Below are 20,067 nucleotides of genomic sequence, written 5' to 3'. Positions count from 1 at the left end.
TGTTTTCGTAATTTACTTTTCATATTGTTCATTGTTTGTGTATAGAAATACAATTGATTTTTTGTGTGTTGACTTTGTATCCTGCTTTGATGAATTCATTTATTAGTTCTAACAGTTTTTTACAGAATATTTAGATTTTTGGAGTTTCTTTTTCTTTAAAACATGTAAAATACAGTCCATGCATCTGCCATTTTAAAAAGTTTCTCATCCTGTAGCAGATAAAACCAAATATGCTTTGGTTATCAACGTTCAAGAAATGTTTCAAAATGCTTTACAGTGTAAAGATAATAAGAAATTTAGCAAAATTTCAACAAACCTGTATAAAAAACATACAGATAACACTTTATTTCAAGGTGACATGCTGTAATTTAAAGAGTAAGTTATAATTATCTGTGTTTCTTTGTAAAACGTCTTTAACAATACAAGGGCTTAGCAGATCCAGGCCTCAGGGCTACACATGCAAAAAAAATTGTTAGTTAAAAATCACCAAAATGTGCTATTTTTAAGTGTGTACCTGTGTTTTTTTTTTAAGTACAGGATAATAGAAGTATTAAATATCAGCAGGAATAGTATTTGAGGACTCTGTAAAAGTGTGTAGAGTTCATGGAGCCAGTGTCCGGGAAGAGTCATACATTTCTGATGAACATTTTGGCTTCATCCCTTTGCCATTGTAATAGCCCACGACTTGGTTTGGGACTTCAGCCAACACGCTCTTTGCCAGGGCAGCTGGAGATGTGTGTTTGAAGTTCCTGAAGGGCACGAACTGGACGATGTCACGAAGGACGGGCTCTCCCTTGGGTGACCTCAGAATCCCGTTGTCTCTGTCCAGCATCTGCATGTCGCTGAAGTCTGCATTGCCCACTCCCACGATGATGACCGACATGGGGAGGTGGGAGGCGTGGACAATGTCCTCCCGCGTGTCGGCCATGTCTGTGATGACCCCGTCGGTCAGGATCAGCAGGATGAAGTATTGTGATGCCTCCTTGGTGCTGGTCTCCTCTGATGCTGACTTGGCGACCTTCTGCATGATGGGAGCACTGTTGGTGGGGCCCTAGAGCTAGAGTTTGGGAAGGCAGCTCTGGTAGGCTTCCACAACTCCTTGAATCCCTGCCCATTCTGGGTTGTCTTCATTAAAGTTGATTGCGAAGTCATGAGATACCCTGTACTCTGGCAGTATCCTGGCACCAAACCCAAAGGCTGGGAACATTTTGTTGCTGTCATAGTCTTGGCAAATCTCTCCCACAGCCACCAAGGCCTTCAGGTACTCATTGGGCTGGCAGGGGTGGATGTAGGGCAGGGAACAGCTGTTCCTGGGGTACCCATTCGAGGCTGTGAAATCTATAGCTACTGTAAACTGGATTAGGCAGCCACCCATGATGTAGTCCAAGAAAGAATGCATCTTGTGGGTCTTGCACTGATTCAAAATCACAATGCCTGAGTTCTTATAATTCTTCTTCTTGGCTTTGCACTCCTACTGCACCTGTTTTCCTTCCATCACTCTTCTCATCTACTTGAATGTTGAGGTGAATTCTCCAATGAAGTCATGTCTGCCATGGGAGTCCCAGTCCCATACTATGCATGTCAGTCGGCGGTCGGGATCTCCACTGCATGGACAATTTACTGATACTTTGAATGATTTCCAGGCTGGGCTTAAGTTATTCATCACAACCTCAGTTCGGTGCACAAGCTGTGGAGTTGAATCATCATTCATTCGAAAATTTTCCAGAAATGGGTCAGACTTACTGAAAAAATCCTGGTCATCCAATTTCCGTGAGTTGAAGGCAAGTTCAATGTAGTCATGATTACCAGATAATTCCTCAGCAATCATCATGATGGAGGATTTCCCTGCCATGTTCCCGTGCTTCAACAAGCATTTGGACAGCTTTCTCTGGGAAACAATCTGGCCAAGGGTGCATTCCATGCCGCCCAGGAAGTCAGTCTTCTTCGGCCCATCGTGGTTGCTGCTGATGTCGTGGACCTCAGACCACAGGTGCTGCACCTGCTCAAAATAAACGTCCACCATAAACAGTTTTGAATACACTGGGTTGATGCAGGTGCGAATCACCTCTGTTCTGTCAACCTCGAACCACTGCCCATGGGACTGCATCTTGAGGATGACACAGGGGTCTGGTTTGGAAAGGGCATCTCTGTCGGAAGTGCCTTTGCATGCCACATGCAGCTCAACTTTGGTGGCTGTTAAAGATTCCCAGTGTATTGGCAGCTGACTCATAAATGTTGCTCATCTTCTTCATTCTGGCGCAGGGACCTGAGGGCAGACTGGCCTTCAGCCGGCGGGGTCCAACCAGAACGACGCGGTGGTGGGCAGGCCCGCGGTCGGCCTAGGGGGTCGTGCCGCCCTCTTCTTGGTCTCCGGGGGCAGCTCAGCGACCGCGGAGGGGAGAGACGCTGTGTGGGGACACGGACCCCAACCCGGGCGGCGAGGGCAGGGCCGCTTGGCCCTCAGTCACTTGGGGAGAGACGTGGGGATGCCGAAGAGAGGGGCGGAGCGGGAGGGAGGAAGCGGATCGCTACCCAGGCAGCCAGGGACCGCGGCTTCGCTGAGAGCTTCCACCGTCTGTCGAAACCCACGCGCCCTGCCGCCCGCGCGCTGCCGGCTCCAATACTTAGATTTTTCTACATATAAAATCATATCATCTGCAAACAGATACTTTTACTCCTTCCTTCAAAATTTGTATGCCTTTTATCTCTGTTTCTTCCCTAGTTGCTCTGGCTAGATTTCCCAGTACTGTGTTGAATAGAAATAATAAAAGCGAGCATTCTTGTTTTGTTTCTAATCTTAGAACAAATACTTTGTCTTTCACCATTGAGTATGATATTCTCTGTGGGTTTTTTTTTTTTTTTTTTTTTGCGGTACGCGGGCCTCTCACTGTTGTGGCCTCTCCCGTTGCGGAGCACAGGCTCCGGACGTGCAGGCTCAGCGGCCATGGCTCATGGGCCCAGCCGCTCCACGGCATGTGGGTTTTTCCCGGACCAGGGCATGAACCCGTGTCCCCTGCATCGGCAGCCAGACTCTCCACCACTGCACCACCAGGGAAGCCCCTCTGTGGATTTTTCATATATGGCTTTATTATGTTGAGGTAGTTTCCTTCTATCCCTGTTTGTTGAGTATTTTTTTTATCATGAAAGGATGTTAAATTTTGTCAAAATCTTTTTCTGTATCAGTTGAGATAATTATGTGGTTTTTTTCCTTCATTCTGTTTATATGGTGTATTACATTTATTGATTTTTACGGATTGAACCATCCTTGCTTTCCAGGAATAAATCCCACTTGGCCATAGTGTATAATTGTTTTACTATGTAGCTGAATTTTGTTTGATACGATTTTGTTGATGATTTTGTATCAGCGTTTTTAAGAGATATTGATCTGTAGTTTTCTTTTCTTGTAGTGATTTTATCTGGCTTTAGAATCAGGGTAATGCTGGCCTCATAGAGTGAGCTAGAAAATATTCCCTCCTCTTCAATTTTTGGTAAAAGTTTGAGAAGTATTGGTATTAGCTCTTTAAATGTTTGATAGAATTCACCAATGCAGCCATCAGGTCCAGACATTTTTTGTTGTTGAGAGACACTTGATTACTGATTCAATTTCCTTACTAGTTATAGCCTATTCAGATTTTCTATTTCTTCGTGACTTAGTCTAGTAAATTTTGTGTTTCTAGAAATTTGTCCACTTCATCTAAATTATCTAATTTGTTGGCATACACTTGTTCATAGAACTCTTATAATTCTTTTTATTTGTGTAGAATTGGTCATAATGTCCCCATTTTCATTTCTGATTTTAAGTCTTCTCTCTTTTGTTTCTTAGTCCATGTAGCTAAAGGTTTGTCAATGTTGTTGACCTCTTCAAAGAACCAACTTTTGAGTTTTTATTTTATCTATTATTTTTCTATTCTCTGTTATGTTTATCTTGGCTGTAATCTTTATTATTTCTTTTTTTCTGCTAGCTTTGGCTTTTCAAGCTGATAAAAATAGGACTAGTCCTGGCCCTATGTAAGTCTTCCAATTCTTTTGGGTACTTTTTTCTTTGGTCTTATAAATCTCATGCACATGAGATTTAAAAAAATGATTGAAATACCTTAAATGAAAACTAAAATGTCTGACAAAAAATACATAAGAAGGGTTTTAGTGGTAAATTAGAGATTGAATAAGATTAGTGAACTTGAAGAGACAGCAATAGAAGTGATCCAAAATGAAACACACACACACACACAAATGGAAAATGAGCAAGGTATCAGTGAACTCTGGGAAAACTTTTAACAGTCTAATAATTATTGTTCTTATTAAAGGAAGGATGGGAGACAGGAAAAAATATTTGAAGAAGCTATGATCAAAATTTTAAAATTTTTGATGCAAACTATAAACCCACAAATTCAAGAATTTCAATTAACCCTAAACTCAAGAAACATAAAGAAAATCATGCCAAGGTACAACATAAGCAAATGGCTCAAAAGTAGTGGTAATAAAAGAAACCTTAAGAGCCAGAGGAAAAAAAAGACATATTACATGCAGAGGAACAAAGAAAAGGAAACCAGCAAATTTCTCATTTAAAAACAATATAAGTGAATAGGCAACATCTTTAAAAGACTAAAAGAAAAAAAAATCTGCCAAGTTAGAATTCTACACCTAGTGAAAATATTCTTTTAAATGAAAGTGATATAAACACTATTTTTTTCTGACATAAAAAAACTAAAAGCATTCATCAGCAGAAAAATTCACCACAATAAAAAATAAAAGAAGGCCTTTAAGCAGAAGAAAAATGATACTAGATAGAAATATGGATCTATACAAAGAAAAAAGAAAATCAGTAGTAGTGACTACATGGCTAAATATACAAGTTATCCTACTATTTAAATATTTTTGTAATGAAATTACTTACACAAATAATGCAGTATAAGGTTTATAACATATATAAAAGTGAAATGTATGAAAACAAAGGCTTAAAGTTTGGAGGTGAATGCATACATTATTACAATTTTTTATATTAAATGTGACTTGATTGATACAATATCAAAAGAAGGTAGAGGATAAGTTAAAAATGTGTACTATAAACAGTAAAGAGTTTATAGTGACCACCAAAAGAAGCCAACAAAGGAGATAAATAGAAATTTTAAAAATATCCAAAATATTGTGGAAGAAGAAAAAAAAGGAACACAAAGGATAGAGCAAAGAGAAAACAAATAGCAAGATAACAGATTTCAATTTAGCAATATTAGTAATCACATTAAATGTGAGTAGTCTAAATACCCGAATTAAAAGGGACAGGTTGTAAGATTAGATAAAAAGCAAATCCAACTATATGCTATCTATAAGAAATATTTTATATATATAAACAAATAATAAAAAGATGTAAAAATGTTTATCATGTTAACATTAACAAAAACAAATGTTTTGAAAAGTAGATTCCAGAACAAACAATATTATCAGGGATTAAAATTTTAAATTTCATAATGATAAAAAAGAAAATCCATTGAGATGAAATAACAATTCTATACTTCTGTTAATACATGAATCAAAAACAGACCTATAAGAATCAATAGGTAAATTCATAAATATAATAGAAGATACAGATATCATTCATAATACCTGATAGAACAAGCTGACCAAAAATAAGTCAGCTTGTAGAATCAATCAGGGCTGTAGAAGATATAAAATATTGAATACTGTCCATCAAAATTGCTTTAATTGACATTTACAGAACACTTCATCACAACAGATGAACATTCTTTTTTTTTTCTTTTAACATCTTTATTGGAGTATAAGTGCTTTACAATGCTGTGTTTGGTTGTGCTGTATAACAAAGTGAATCAGCTATACGTATACATATATCCCCATATCCCCTCCCTATTGTGTCTCCCTCCCACCCTCCATATCCCAACCTTCTAGGTGGTAACAAAGCACCAAGCTGATCTTGTGCTATGCAGCTGCTTCTCACTAGCTATCTATTTTATATTTGGTAGTGTATATATGTCAATGCCACTCTCTCACTTCATCCCAGCTTACCCATCCCACTTCCCGTGTCCACAGGTCCATTCTCTACATCTGCCTCTTTATTCCTGTGCTGGCTCTACGTTTTTCAGAACTATTTTTTTTTTCTTTTTTTAGATTCCATATATATGTATTAGCATACAGTATTTGTTTTTCTCTTTCTGACTTACTTCACTCTGTATGAGATTCAAGGTCCATCGACCTCACGACAAATAACTCAATTTTGTTTCTTTTTATGGCTGAGTAATATTCCACTGTAGATATGTGCCACATCTTCTTTATCCATTCATCTGTCGATGGACACTTAGCTTGCTTCCATGTCCTGACTATTGTAAATAATGCTGCAATGAACACTGAGGTACATGACTCTTTTTGAATTATGGTATATGCCCAGTAGTGGGATTGCTGGGTCATATGGTAGTTCTATTTTTAGTTTTTTAAGGAACCTCCATACTGTTCTCCATAGTGGCTGTATCAATTTACATTCCCATCAACAGGGCAAGAGGGTTCCCTTTTCTCCACACTCTCTCCAGCAATAATTGTTTCTAAATTTTTTGATGATGGCCATTCTTACTGGTGTGAGGTGATACATCATAGTAGTTTTGATTTGCATCAAATGACTGCATTTGATTTGCAATCATTCTCTAACGATTAGTGATGTTGAGCATCCTTTCATGTGTTTGTTGGCAATCTGTATATCTTCTTTGGAGAAATATCTATTTAGGTCTTCTGCCCATTTTTGGATTGGGTTGTTTGTTTTTCTGATATTGAGCTGCATGAGCTGTTTATATACTTTGGAATTAATCCTTTGTCATTTGCTTCACTGACAAATATTTTCTCCCATTCTGAGGGTTGTATTTTGTCTTCTTTATGGTTTCCTTTGCTGTGCAAAAGATTTTAAGTTTCACTAGGTCCCATTTGTTTATTTTAGTTTTTATTTCCATTTCGCTAGGAGGTGGGTCAAAAAGGATCTTGCTGTGATAGAGTGTTCTGCCTAGGCTTTCCTCTAAGAGTTCTATAGTGACTGGCTTTACATTTAGCTCCTTAATCCATTTTGAGTTTATTTTTGTGCATGGCGTTAGGAAGTGTTCTAATATCATTCTTTTACATGTAGCTGTCCAGTCTTCCCAGCACCAATTATTGAAGAAGCTTTCTTTTTCCATTGTATATTCTTGCCTCCTTTATCAAAGATAAGGTGACCATATGTGCGTGGGTTTATCTCTGGGCTTCCTATCCTGTTCCATTGATCTATCTTCCTGTTTTTGTGTCAGTACCATACTGTCTTGATTACTGTAGCTTTGTAGTATAGTCTGAAGTCAGGGAGTCTGATTCCTCCAACTCCGTTTTTCTTTCTCAAGATTGCTTTGACTATTCGCGGTCTTGTATTTCCATAGAAATTGTGAATTTTTTTGTTCTAGTTCTGTGAAAAATGCATTGGTAGTTTGATACGGATTGCATTGAATCTGTAGATTGCTTTGGGTAGTAGAGTCATTTTCACAACATTGATTCTTCCAATCCAAGAATATGGTATATCTCTCCATCTGTTTGTATCAGCTTTAATTTCTTTCATCAGTGTCTTATAGTTTTCTGCATACAGGTCTTTTGTCTCCTTAGGTAGGTTTATTCCTAGGTATTTTATCCTTTTTGTTACAATGGTAACTGGGAGTGTATCCTTAATTTCTCTTTCAGATTTTTCATCATTGGTGTATAGGAATGCCAGAGATTTCTGTGCATTAATTTTGTATCCTGCTACTTTACCAAATACATTGATTAGCTCTAGTAGTTTTCTGGTAGCATCTTTAGAACTCTCTATGTATAGTATCATGTCATCTGCAAATAGTGACAGCTTTACTTCTTCTTTTCCGATTTGGATTCCTTTTATTTCCTTTTCTTCTCTGATAGCTGTGCCTAAAACTTCCAAAACTATGTTGAATAATAGTGGTGAGAGTAGGCAACCTTGTCTTGTTCCTGATCTTAGTGGAAATGGTTTCAGTTTATCACCATTGAGAATGACGCTGGCTGTGAGCTTGTCATATATGGCCTTTATTATGTTGAGGTTAAGTTCCTGCTATGCCTAATTTCTGGAGGGTTTTTGTCGTAAATGGGTGTTGAATTTTGTCAAAAGCTTTCCTGCATCTATTGAGGTTATCATACGGTTTTTATCCATCCACTTGTTAATATGGTGTATCACATTGATTGATTTGTGTATATTGAAGAATCCTTGCATTCCTGGGATAAACCCCAGTTGATCACGGTGTCTGATCCTTTTAATGTCCTGTTGGATTTTGTTTGCTAGTATTTTGTTGTAGATTTTTGCATCTATATTCATCAGTGATATTGGCATGTGGTTTTCTTTTTTTGTGACATCTTTGTCTGGTTTTGGTATCAGGGTAATGGTGGCCTCATAGAATGAGTTTGGGAGTGTCCTCCCTCTGCTATATTTTGGAAGACTTTGAGTAGGATAAGTGTTAACTCTTCTCTAAATGTTTGATAGAGTTCACCTGTGAAGCCATCTGGTCCTGGGTTTCTGTTGGAAGATTTTTAATCACAGTTTCAATTTCAGTGCTTGTAATTGGTCTGTTTATATTTTCTATTTCTTCCTGGTTCAGTCTCAGAAGGTTGTGCTTTTCTAAGAATTTGTCCATTTCTTCCAGGTTGTCCATTGTATTGGCTTATAGCTGCTTGTAGTAATCTCTCATGACTCTTTGTATTTCTGCAGTGTCAGTTATTACTTCTCTGTTTTCATTTCTAATTCTGCTGATTTGTCTTCTCCCTTTTTTCTTGATGAGTCTGGCTAATGGTTTATCAATTGTGTTTATCTTCTCAAAGAAACAGCTTTTAGTTTTACTGATCTTTGCTATCATTTCCTTCATTTCATTTTCATTTATTTCTGATCTGATCTTTATGATTTCTTTCCTTCTGCTAACTTTGGGGGTTTTTTTTGTTCTTCTTTCTCTAATTGCTTTAGGTATAAGGTTAGGTTGTTTATTTGAGATGTTTCTTGTTGCTTGAGGTAAGATTGAATTGCTATAAACTTCCCTCTCAGAACTGCTTTTGCTGTGTCCCACAGGTTTTGGGTCTCCGTGTTTTCATTGTCATTTGTTTCTAGGTATTTTCTGATTTCCTCTTTGATTTCTTCAGTGATCTCTTGCTTATTTAGTAGTGTATTGTTTAACCACCATGTGTTTGTATTTTTCACAGATTTTTTTCCTGTAATTGATATCTAGTCTCATAGCGTTGTGGTCAGAAAAGATACTTGATACGATTTCAATTTTCTTAAGTTTACCAAGACTTGACTTGTGACCCAAAATATGATCTATCCTGGAGAATGTTCCATGACCACTTGAGAAGAAACTGTATTCCATTGTTTTTGGATGGAATGTCCTATAAATATCAATTAAGTCTATCTTGTTTAATGTGTCATTTAAAGCTTGTGTTTTCTTTTTTATTGGTGAAAGTGGGGTGTTAAAGCCCCCTACTGTGATTGTGTTACTGTTGATTTCCCCTTTTATGGTTGTTAGCATTTGCCTTATGTATTGAGGTGCTCCTATGTTGGGTGCATAAATATTTACAATGGTTCTATTTTCTCCTTGGATTGATCCCTTGATCATTATGTAGTGTCCTTCTTTGTCTCTTGTAATTGTCTTTATTTTAAAGTCTATTTTATCTGATATGAGAATTGCTACTCCAGCTTTCTTTTGGTTTCCATTTGCATGGAATATCTTTTTCCATCCCCTCACTTTCAGTCTGTATGTGTCCCTAGGTCTGAAGTGGGTCTCTTGTAGGCAGCATATATACTGGTCTTGTTTTTGTATCCATTCAGCCAGTCTATGTCTTTTGGTTGAAGCATTTAATCCATTTACATTTAAGGTAATTATTATATGTATGTTCCTAGTACCATTTTCTTAATTGTTTTGGGTTTGTTATTGTAGGTCTTTTCCTTCTCTTGTGTTTCTTGCCTAGAGAAGTTCCTTTAGCATTTGTTGTAAAGCTGGTTTGGTGGTGCTGAACTCTCTCAGCTTTTGCTTGTCTGTAAAGGTTTTAATTTCTCCATCAAATCTGAATGCGATCCTTGCTGGGTAGCGTAATCTTGGTTGTAGGTTTTTCTCCTTCATCACTTTAAATATGGCCTGCCAGTCCCTTCTGGCTTGCAGAGTTTCTGCTGAAAGGTCAGCTGTTAACCTTATGGGATTTCCTTGTATGTTATTTGTTGCTTTTCCCTTGCTGCTGTTAATATTTTTTCTTTGTATTTAATTTTTGATAGTTTGATTAATGTATGTCTTGGTGTGTTTCTCCTTGGATTTATCCTGTATGGGACTCTCTGCACTTCCTAGACTTGATTGACTATTTCCTTTCCCATATTATGGACGTTTTCAACTATAATCTCTTCAAATATTTTCTCAGTCTCTTTCTTTTTCTCTTCTTCTTTTGGGACCCCTATAATTAGAATGTTGGTGCGTTTAATGTTGTCCCAGACACATCTCTGAGACTGTCCTCAATTCTTTTCATTCTTTTTTCTTTATTCTGCTCTGCTGTAGTTATTTTCACTATTTTATGTTCCAGGTCAGGTATCCATTCTTCTGCCTCTATTATTCTGCTATTGATTCCTTTCAGAGAATTTTTAATTTCATTTATTGTTTTGTTCATCATTATTTGTTTGCTCTTCAGTTCTTCTAGGTCCTTGTCAAATGTTTCTTGTATTTTCTCCATTCTATTTCCAAGATTTAGAATGATCATCTTTACTATCATTAGTCTGTATTCTTTTTCAGGTAGACTGCCTATTTCCTCTTCATTTGTTTGGTGTGGTGGGTTTTTACCTTGCTCCTTCATCTGCTGTGTATTTCTCTGTCTTCTCATTTTGCTTTACTTACTGTGTTTGGGGTCTCCTTTTCACAGGCTAGTTCCCATTGTATTTGGTGTCTGCCCTCCCTGGGTAAGGTTGGTTCAGTGGGTTGTGCAGGCTTCCTGGTGGAGGGCACTGGTTCCTGTGTTTTGGTTGATGAAGCTGGATCTTGTCTTTCTGGTGGGCAGGACTACGTCTGGTGGTGTGTTTGGGGGTGTCTGTGAACTCATTATGATTTTAGGCAGCCTCTCTGCTCATGGGTGGTGTTGTGTTCCTGTGTTACTAGTTTTTTGGAATGGGGTGTCCAGCACTGTAGCTTGCTGGTCATTGAGTGGAGCTGGGTCTTAGCGTTGAGACGGAGATCTCTGGGAGAGTTCTCCCCAATTGTTATTACGTGGGGCTGCGAGGTCTCTGGTGGTCCAGTGTCCTGAACTCGGCTCTCCCAGCTCAGAGGCTAAGGCCTGACACCCAGCCGGAGCACCAAGACCCTGTCAGCCACACGGCTTAGATGTAAATGTGTTAAATAAATTCTCCAATCCAAAGGTACAGGGTGGTTGGCCTTCTGCATCTGCTCGGTCCTCTTGCCAGACGTTGTCTTCTGAGCCTGGTCGATATGGAGAGCCTGCTTTGGATCCAGGTCTAGCTGCATTCCCTAGTGCCCAGGAGAAGCAGCCGTTTCCCCCATCCTCCCCTATCTCTGCCACAACTTGTGATGATGCTGGAGCACCTGAGGCTCTGCCCCTCATGCTCCAGATGAACATTCTTTTCCAGAACATACATTTTATTTGCCAAGTCATACTATAATCTGAGACATCAAACAAGTCTCAATAAATTTGAAAGAATTCAAGTCATACAAGATATGTTACCTGGCCAATGGAAATTACACTAGAAATCTCTAACCAAAACACCTGGAGAATTTGAAGATAATTGGAATCTAGATAAAATATTTATGATTAACCAATGTGTCAAAGAAGAAATAAAAAAAGAAGTTATAAACGTATCTGAATTGAATAAAAATGATAATATAACACATTAAAATGTATAGGATGCCACTAAAGCAATAGATAGGGGAAGTTTATAGCACAAAATGTCTACATTAGAAAAGAATCAAAGTCTCAGAACAATGTACTCAGTTTCCATCCTAAGTAACTAGGAAGAAGAGAGCAAGTTAACTCTAATGTAAATTAATAAAAAATTAGAGCAGGTTAATAGAAATAAAAAACATAAAAATGATAGAGAAAAATCAATAAATCAAAAAGCCAGTTCTTTGACTGATCAAACTATAGTCAGATTGATCAGGAATGTGAGAGAGAAGATACAAACTACCAATCAGAATGGAAAAAGAGACATCACTACTGATCCCATAGACATTAAAAAGATAATAAGGAAATATTACAAACAACTCTATGTCCATATATTTGATAACTCAGATGAAATGGATCAGTTCCCTGAAGAATACAAACTAAGAATCCTTGGTAAAGAGGAGGTAGATTGGACTAGAGATATTGAATACCCTTGTCTGTGTCTATTAATAAAGTGAACTTAGCATTAAATATTTTCCTACAAAGAAAACTCCAGACCCAAATGGCTTCACTGGTAAAGTATACTAACTATTTAAGGAAGAAATAATACTAATTCTACACTAATTATTGGCAACAACATGGATGAATATCAAAATAATTATGAGTGAAAGAAGCCATACAAAAGGAAGTTTATTATTCCATTTATATAAAACTCTAGTAAATGTAAACTAATCTATAGTGACAGAAAATAAAACAGTGATTGCCTGGGAACTGGGGTCAGGGAAAGACAGAAGGAAGGCAAGGAAACTTTTTTGAACCGTAGATCTGTTCATTATCTTGATTGTGTTGATGCTTTCATGTGTGTGGATGTACATCAAAACTTATCAGAATGCATTCTTTAAATATGTGCAATTTATTGTATGTCAAATGTACATCAATAAACCTGTTTTTTAAAAAGAAAGAAAAAGAAGGCTTCCCTGGTGGTGCAGTGGTTGAGAGTCCGCCTGCTAATGCAGGGGACGCGGGTTCGTGCCCCAGTCCGGGAGGATCCCACGTGCCACGGAGCAGCTGGGCCCGTGAGCCATGGCCGCTGAGCCTGCGCGTCCTGAGCCTGTGCTCCACAACGGGAGAGGCCACAGCAGTAAGAGGCCCGCGTACCGCAAAAAAAATAAAAAATTTAAAAAATTAAAAAAGAAAGAAAGAAAAAGAAAAGCTGGGGATTTTAAAAGGCAAATTTAGGAAAATCCAAACATCACATTGTGATAGCAGTATTATCTGTTCCTAGAGTCATAATACATAGTTAAATTAAATCTAGATTCTGTGATATATTTGACCGCCAAGTCATATTCAACAAAATGTATTTTGTCTGTCTTTCATGTGTACCTATTCCTGGTAAATTAAACCGTGTATAATTTGGACTTGGGAAAAAGTCAAAATTGTCTTTATATGTAATAAAAGTAGTTCATATTTGCATTAATATATATTTTATAATCTGGTTATTAATAAAACACTAATGAAATAACTTTTTAAAACTTAAAAGCACTTGTTAATCACATACCTAGCAAAGATGACAGAATGATTTTTTAAAAATTCTTAGGTCAGTTAACAAGATTATATAATACAACAGAAAAATATATATAAGAGCTGAAAACCAAATAAAACTTTAGCTGGCACAAAATCATTAGACACTTCTAAGAAAAAGTTTTAAAAGAAGCAGAATCTTATTTACACACAGGCCATACACACTCCTATATATGCTTTAATTAGATTACTTCCCCTGCGAGGATGTTAAAATTTCAATAAACTGAGGGTCTGGAATTTTGCTATTATTCTCTTTTAGCATGCTGCTCAGGGTAAAGACATGATCTATTCATAGTGGGAGGTAGTTTATTTATGCAGTGTGTAATCAGCATGCCTTATGAAGTAGCATCAGCTAATACCCTGAAGGAATCAGAATACACAATTGACTTAATTTGCATTAGGGGCATTCTGAGCCATATTCTTCAGAAATATTAAATACGTGAAGAAATAAATTGCAACCTCTAAAAAATGTAAAAATTAAAAATAGTTAAAGTCAGATTGTTATGCCAACCTTTACTCTCTTGGTTTGATGAAAATTATTTAATTAGGCATTTAACTTTAAAAGTTCAACATTTATCTATTTTTTTAATATACTGTGCTTGTGTGAATACGAACATAAATAGGTGAGGGAGATTAAGAGGTACAAACTTTCAATTACAAAATAAATGAGTCACAGGTATGAAATGTACAGTGTGGGGAGTATAGTCAATAATTATGTAACATCTTCATCATGGTGATCATTTTGAAGTGTATAGAAATATCGAATCACTACTCTGTGTACCAGCAACTAACAGCATGTTGCAGGTTAATTATACTTCAAAATCAAACAAACCAAACACACAGAAAAAGAGATCAGATTTGTTATTACCAAAGGTGGGGGTGGAGAGGTGGAACTGGATGAAGGTAGCCAAAAGTTACAAACTTCCAGTTATAAGATAAATAAGTACTAGAGATGTAAGGTACGGCATAATAAATATGATTAACGCCGCTGTACATTATATTGGGTTGACCAGAAAGTTCATTCAGGGTTTTCTATAAGATGTTACGGAAAAACCTGAACAAACTTTTTGGTCAACTCGGTATATGAAAGTTGTTAAAAGATTAAATCCTAAGAGTTCTTATCACAAGGAAGAAATTTTTTTTTCTAATTCTTTAATGTCTTATCTACATGAGGTGACAGATGTTCACTAAATTTATTATGGTAATCATTTCATGACGTATGTAAATCAAATCATTATGAAATGAACACTGAGCCAGGGTAGAGAAGCAATTTGAAGGGAAAAGCAAAAGAACATGGAAACCAACTGGACATAACAGACAAAGGAGGGTGAAGGTCAAAGATAACTGCTTGACACTCAACGTGGCAGGGAAGATGGTAGTAAGATTCTCTAAAATAAACATGGGAAATCTACACATTTGGAAGAGAAAATGATGACCTCCATTTTGGACATATTTAAGTTGGAGTAGGAGAGTACATCCAAGTGGATTTGTCCCCTTGAACTTGAGTCAATTACATGGTAAGGACCACGGGTGCTAATTCAGTCATCTTTAATCATCATTGTTTTAGAGAATCAAAAGGGATAAAGGAGAGGGGAGTGAAGCAAGACCATCAGAGAATGACTTAATTTGGGGGGTAGAAGAAAGAAAACAAAGCAGGGGCAGGTCAGAAGGAAAGGAGAACTCCAGGAAAGGATAAGAGAGGATAGATTTAGCTGGAGTGACACATGTTCCCCTGAGCCCTCTTGAGAGATGGAGGAACAAAGGGAGAGAGCAGAATAGGAGGGGGCTTCTTCTGCTGTTCTGATCCCAATGAACACAGGCCCCTAGTATCTGAAGCTTCTGCCTTTTACCGGGATCTAACACTGTCCAGCAGCAAAGCTGATATTTTAAAGAGCAAGGACAAAACATGATGTGCAAATACATGAGATAATGTCCTTAATGACTTTAACCAAAATCCATGAAAGAAACAACAGGTCCTCAGCACCCTGGGTGAGTACATGCACAAGCTCCAATTAAACTTTTTTTTTCTTCTTTTTATACAACTCCAACTATTTTCTTCCTAAACTTATTCTTTGTCTATGGAGCAAACTGATCACAAATCCCTCCCAGACTTTGATCCAAGGTGGAGCAAACATGTGGCTTTGTCTCTAATTTCTAATTAATTCGTTACAATAGTATGTGGAAAGAGCTCTGTTAGCAGATTGTACAGCACAGGCTTCACCTTTGCCCATGACCTCACCTGGTTAAACTCTCACGGTGTTTCTGGCTCATACCTGGGATGAAAGCAGGCCAAACAGGCCACAGTTCTTCCTGCTTCCTCTCCTTTTGCCTGTGTATCCACAAGGTTTGATGACCTGTAGTAGCCTTTTTTATTAATTTATAACTAAACTAGACATATTTCTTCCCTGAATTGAAGACTGAAAGGTGAAGAAATGGGAGCAGAAAGGGCACATTGACATTTTGAGGACTTCAACTGAAGTAATATATGTAATTCTGATGCCCATCATGTCAGAGGATGGAATAAAAATAATCACAAAATCTTTAGACTATGGTATTCATTTGGCACCAGCAAAAATATAAATATATATATTATATATACTTTATATATTTATATATATACTTTATACATATGTGTGTGTGTGTGTATATATATATGTGTGTGTGTGTATATATATATACTTTATATATAAAGTCTACTTTTAAAATGTACCATATGTTAATTCAGCCATACAAATCAGCATGCCTATAGCCCTAGACCTTGGAATTAATTAGCCTGAACCTACCCTACGAAAGAATGTAATAAAATTTCAAAGCACCTAGTTGAATACTTCTTCTGACAACATATGCATGTCTTCTTTGTCAAGGGTCAAAGTAAGAAAGATTAGGAATATTTCTATCCAATACTTCACATTATACAAATTATATCAAATTATACAAATCATATCAAAGGTATATTTTTAACATCTTGGATTTGGTCATTTTAGTCATTTTTATCTCACATTAAGTAGCCTAATCCGCTTATAGATTATTTAATCCCTTACTTTCAATAATCTGTGACCTGGAAATGTCAAAATAATAGTAAAGCCAACTAAAATATTTTTAAATAACCACTTTTGATTGAGGCAATATTACTTTGCTCATTTGAAGCACTAGCAACAGTGCTGTGAGTTTCAAAGTATAAGTTTGATTTTGTTTTTAGGTAACGCTGAAGTACGAATTCCGTGAGTTTGTAAATTTAAATCTTTTTAATCTAACATCTTCTACTCCTCTAATAATGCTACAGAGTAAACTGAGGAGGAACCATTTCTCCTCCAAAAGGAAACAAAATAAAAATTGGTTGATTAAAAAAATTTTTTTCATTGCCAGAAATAATTGTTAACCCATGTCAAGTTTTAACAAATTATTAAACAAATGTTCAGATTAAGATTATTTCAAAGGAAGAACTAGTGACAGATCCCACTAAGACTAACAGGTTATTCCTAGCCTCATTGAGCAGGGCTTTTTGGCTGAGATTTTTATATTTAAGAAATATGCAATAGACATTTATATGATGCCCTAATCCGTGCTGAGTGTTGCCTGGTGTCCTGGGGATGACTGACAGGGCCTCTTCCCTCTGGGTCTCATAGTCTCTCTCTGGTTCTGAGACAGAGGGTTTTATGGCCAAGCTGCCACACCAGGTTTCTATTTTAACTCAAAGTACACACACCCTTATTAAACACACATCGTGCCAAGCCCTGAAGAAAAGGCAAAAATAAGCAAGGGAAGGCCCTCAGAAATTTGTCATTGAATTTCATTTACACTTTTTTCCCTTCCCTTTTCAGACATGGTGGCAGCATCACCTGGACACCATCACCACTGCCACTAAAGGTCAGTAACTTGGCTTTGTGGTCTTTGACCACAATCATCTTACAGGTCTGCTCTGTACCCACTCACCCTTCTTTAAAAAAGTTCCTCACTCTCATGGAGAGCTCCCAGAAGCAAGCATCCCCCTATTATCTCCCATTATCATCACTCATTTCTTGCTACCCTGATTCTTAATTCAGCATGAATTCCATTCAGACAATTGTTAAATTGTACCTCATAAATCATCATTTTGACATTGAAAACAGTCTATGTTTCCCCATCACACAGAGTTCAAATTCCTTAATCTGTCCTTCTCACGTGCTGCGAACTCACCTCTGATGCTCTTTGTGCCAGTACATTCATATGAAATCCCTCTTCTCCAGCCAACCTGGATGACTTTCTGTGCCTCAAACATCTCCATCACCTGCCCTAGCCATCTCACTAGCTGTGCCTTTCGACGTTGGAGAGTGGCTGTTAGAGGGGGATGATGAAAGACCAGCTCCAGTTGGAAGTGACCCTCTTATACTCTAACTCACATAACCATCATTTTAGAAATGTCATGATTTCTCTAATCTAACCCTATGCCAATACATGGTTCCTTCCATTATTTCCAACAAGTTCTCCCTGACAAATTTGACATTACTGTATATTTCCTAGTTATTTCTATTTGAATCTTAGTTTTTCTCCCCTAGATTACAAATCCCTGGACTTGTACCCCGTTTTGCAATTCCTTATTCTCCCAAGCCAACCAGTGACTTGGGCATGAGAAGCGCTCAGTGAATCATTGGGAAATGAACATAAAGAATTGGCTTTCCTCTAGGGAAGTTTTTGTCACCAGAGATCACCTTTTAAATTGTGAGTACTTATGACCTTAGTTGTTGAGGTTCTCAGAGGTGACCTGCGTAAATCACAAAACTCTGTGTGAACCCTGGGTTGTATCCTGCCCCGCTTCTCCTCTTCCCTCTCTGCCTTTTTCTATGGAGCTATAAGGACTATACCTAGAGCTACAAAAGGCATCTCCCTTCTCTCTCTCTCTCTCTCGTGCACACACACATTTTTTTCCTTTTTGATTTCTGTTGGTAGAGGAATAGATTATCTATTTTCTATTAACCACTGTTGCATGGTTTCATTGAAGCAGCTCTTTCTTTGACCTGGTATAACCAAGAATTCACTTAATTTAATCCTCAGTAAGATATATATTCTATTTTATGTTGCTTTCATAGTATTAATCATGATTCCACTCTTGTAATAGTCTTGTTTTCAAAGTTTTGTATAGACAAATATGTTGATGTTTTTTGAGAATTCTATGAAATTTAAATGTACACTTCAGTAAGTATAGATTAACTTGAGCTTTATGAAATATATTTCATTCTGTTTTGAAAAGTGGTCTAACTATATTCAATATCCTGTGATAAATCATAATGAAAAAGAATATGAAATAGAACGTATATATATATATATATATATATATATATATACACACACGTATAACTGAATCACTATGCTGTACAGCAGAAGGTAACACAACATTGTAAATCAACTATACTTCAATAAAATATATTTTTTAAAAAGAGGTCTAATGATATTTCATCATCTCTAAGAATCTAGAAGGTTGCATAATTCTTATTAGTTCAAATTATCTGTTTGATCTTGATTTTAATGTGCTATTGGAAGTGGAACAAAACTTTGTGACTATAAACACCAAATTGTATTCCTATCTCAAACTTCCCATTCAAGTTTCAAATATTTTAGCATTTCAAGTGTAAGCATTAACACTACTAATAACTCTTAATACTTAAATTGCATGCCTTCTCTTCCCTCTTTTAAGTTGTCTATCATCTACACCAAGACTTATATTCAGTACGTCAAAGAAGATCAAATTTTTGTCTTGCTGTCACTACAAATCCTTCCATGGTATCTTTGCAGTACACATTAGTTTTCAAATTGATTAATTTAAATTGGTTTGTAATTTCTAATTATCATTAGGTACTAATAATGAAAGATATAATTTGTGACAGTTGCTATGACAATAAAAAATATTGTTCTCAAAGATGAAATTTTAAAAAGATGACACCCCCAATTAGAACAATAAGTTAAATCTAAGTTTTGAACACTTTACTGTAACAAAATTCTCTCACTTATGGATCTAGCAGAGTTAAAAAAAATGCTGAAAGAATCATGATAGTTTGGAGCTGGAGGAAAAAATAAAGTAGAGAAGGGAGGACAGGGAATGTTGGAACGGCAACAATTTTAAGTAGATGGTCCTTCATTCAAAGAAGAAAAAACTGAATGTCAAAATTAAAAAATGACATATCTAATGTCACAAAAAATGGTGCAAGGGTGAACCCTATATCAGAGATTTCATTCTTGCTGATACAGAGAAATACAGAATACATAAAATAGAAATACCTTAATCTAATGTAAAAACTGTCAGCTCAGTTACCTGGCATACTTATTCTAAGTATTTACTTAGAATTCATATTTACTTATGAATTTGGTCACAGCTGGACATAGATGGTTCTGCTTTCTCAGTTGAAACATCTCAGTTTTTGAATTTTGCCAACAGTGGATCAAATCAGAAAAGGAGGGAGAACCAGGCTTCAATCAAATTTAGAAGGAATGAAAACCAAGCTAGGTAACTAAACTATGAACTCATTTAATAAACAAATCGTGAGTGGCTATTATGTGCCAGCCACCAGACTAGGCAAAAGCCAGACCGGGTCCTGTACCCAATTTGACACATAAGTTTAGGGAATACAAGAGATATGCTACAGA

General features: G+C 36.8%; 1 protein-coding gene and 1 pseudogene across 4 annotated transcripts in view; both read right to left on the bottom strand.

Annotated features, from left to right (window-relative positions):
• Positions 1–20,067, bottom strand: part of ADGB (androglobin) — a gene marked incomplete at its 5' end in the record, with an annotated part of 169,423 nt that overhangs the window by 146,656 nt on the left and 2,700 nt on the right. The window lies entirely within an intron of this gene.
• LOC307195308 (copine-4-like) lies at positions 602–2,361 on the bottom strand (annotated as a pseudogene). The gene has a single exon. The product of its transcript is annotated as a copine-4-like (transcript).

This window comes from Stenella coeruleoalba (genome assembly GCF_951394435.1).
Source record: "Stenella coeruleoalba genome assembly, chromosome: 12".
Lineage (NCBI taxonomy): Eukaryota > Metazoa > Chordata > Mammalia > Artiodactyla > Delphinidae > Stenella > Stenella coeruleoalba.
Note: the sequence above shows the minus strand (reverse complement) of the source record. Positions and strands in the feature narration are given on the sequence as shown.